Source organism: Durio zibethinus, chromosome 12, assembly GCF_047325235.1.
Source record: "Durio zibethinus cultivar Kanyao isolate XHJ-2024 chromosome 12, ASM4732523v1, whole genome shotgun sequence".
Classification (NCBI taxonomy): domain Eukaryota; kingdom Viridiplantae; phylum Streptophyta; class Magnoliopsida; order Malvales; family Malvaceae; genus Durio; species Durio zibethinus.
Window position 1 is genome coordinate 12,005,341 of NC_143173.1, and position 2,389 is coordinate 12,007,729.

The 2,389-nt window shown below is 40.3% G+C and overlaps 1 pseudogene; it reads right to left on the reverse strand.

Moving 5' to 3' along the window:
- Positions 1-261: 261 nt before the first annotated feature.
- LOC111284348 (plant UBX domain-containing protein 4 pseudogene) lies at positions 262-1,858 on the reverse strand (annotated as a pseudogene).
- Between the last annotated feature and the right edge of the window lie 531 nt (positions 1,859-2,389).

A 2,389-nucleotide genomic window follows, 5' to 3' on the forward strand; every position in this document is an offset into this window, starting at 1 on the left:
AATAAAAAAATAAGAATAAAAATAAAAATAAAGATAAAGATAAAAATGGAATAAAATAAAAAAAGTACTAAATAATTCTAGATATAGTCAATAGATAATAATAATAATAATAATAATAATAAATAAATAAATAAATAAATAAATAAATAAATAAATAAAAATACCAAGACCACTTCAAGAGCTTCCTTTCCTGAAACAGAGTCTGGCGGATCATCAACACAACCATGGGCCCACAGTGGCTCAATAGAAATTTCCCGGGAGGAATGTCTGGTTCTTCAAAACTGATACTTGCAAGATAATCAAAAAGCTTATCTCTATCCACTCTGCACAGAAAGGGAGAGCGATAAAGCTTTATGCATCCTTCCAGAGTTATGAGCCATTCCAAGATTAGGCCATGTCGACTTAAAGTGGTGGGCAACAAACAGCCAGATGCTAGATCTTCTTTCTTTACCACCACAATGGGATAAGGTTCGCTTTTGAGAAAAGTGATCAGGCCTCAAGGTCCAAAGGGCAAATGTCGGATTCTGGGGTGAAGATTACATTGGCAGTACAGAGAGAAGAAATTCTGATCGTGATCTCTGTAGCAATATCCCGCAAAAGGGACAGAACTCCTGTACAAGATTGGCAGCCCATCTTTGACAACACTTGCAAAGCCATAAAGGAGTAGTAGGGCAAACCTGCATAGAAACAGCACAACTTGCTAACTCACATTTCTGCCTAAATCCACCATTGCTCTCTAAACCCTTGTAAAAGTCAAATTCGGAGGAATCAAAAGGAACCAGTGCTGAACAATAGCTATATTCCTCTTCTGCCTGCCTCGTATATTTGGTTTGGGTTGGATCAGTTAAAAGTTTAGGAGGGAATTCCATTATCTGCAATTGATAATTTGTTGCACTCCTCGGTCTAGATGCATTGATGAAAGAACGGATGTCATCAACTGTATGGTGAAAATTGCAATGGGCTATCATGCGAGTGCCATCAGCCAACATAAGTTGAATTGAGGTTGACTGTAAAGTTTCATCTACAACCAATCCAGAGAAGGGTTAGGACCAGTGTTGAGAGGAGTGGAACTGATAGTTGGTTCAGGAGCTGCCGAACTACTGCTGCTACCAAGAGTTCTTCCTACACTCTAAAATACTGCCTGTCTCTTCTTCTCTGGTTCAAGGCATTTCTCGTCCCTCTTTATTAGATTGACATGAACAGCAGACCTTCTATCAGCAGGTTCAAGCTCTTTAGGACACTCAGACTTTTTATGCTCGTTAAGAAATGTGCATTTTCAGGGTCATCCAGCCTCCTCAGAGGGCCATCATTTACAGTGAAACCATTGGTCCAGAAAATTATGTTGTGAATAACAGCTTCAGGCTGCTGAGGTGTAGAAGGTACAGTTTCCCCTGAGAGTAATCTACCGGTTCCAGTAAAACTTGTTGAACTTGATGATGAATGAAGACGTTCGAGAGGCCCTTCTATAGCTCTTAGTTGCCTAGCTTGATTGAAAATCTCATATACATCATTATTCTTTACAGGATCTTGAACAAGCATGCCACTTTTCTCGCTGCCGGTGTAATACTCCTGGGAGCTATCAGAATCCCTGTTGAAATCGAGTCCAGATCGCCTGTTCAGATCCGAGAGCGTGCTTATGCCGTCGGTGCGGCTGCTTGACGGCTTTGCAGGTTTCTTGTCTCGTGAGGTCGTGGGTTTTGTCTGATTCTGTTTTTTATGTTTTTTCCTATGATTCTCCCTAATCTCTATACTCTTATTGCTTCTCCCTCACCTATTCGATTCTCTTTCTCTATTTTTTTTCTTTCCACCAGTATTCTTTTTCCTTCTGTTTTCTGTGTTGCGCAACTGATACGGCCATGGCCTGCTGAGAGCTGTGGGCGTCGCGTCGTTGCTGAGTGCTAGCTATTGACTGCTTGGGTTCTATTGTCGAATTTGGAATTGTGGTTAGGTGAAAAGTAGTTTTGGATACTGCTGGAAATGGTTATGAATGGAGATAGTGGCTCTGGCAGCAATGATAGGAGTTTGGCTTGAGTAGAAAATGGTGGTGTAATATGAGGTCTGGTTTTCAATTTAGCAATGGCATCCCACGGGACTAAGGCTAGTGATGGCAATGATGGAAAGGGTGACGTTGGGTTAAGTTGCTGCTAGAGTCCAAGGGAATAGATGAATAACAGAGTCTTTTTATGACTCTTTCCTTTTTTTTTTTCTCTCCTTTCCTTCTCCTATTCGGATTCCTCTCCCTCTTCTAATCAAATTCTTCTTCTATCTTTTCTCCATTTTTTTTCTTCCCGTCTCTTATTCGGATTCTTCTTCTCTCCTATCCCGATTTCTCCTCCATCTTTTTTCGTTTTATAAAACCATGCTGTTTTTTATAAAATTTCAGTTCTAT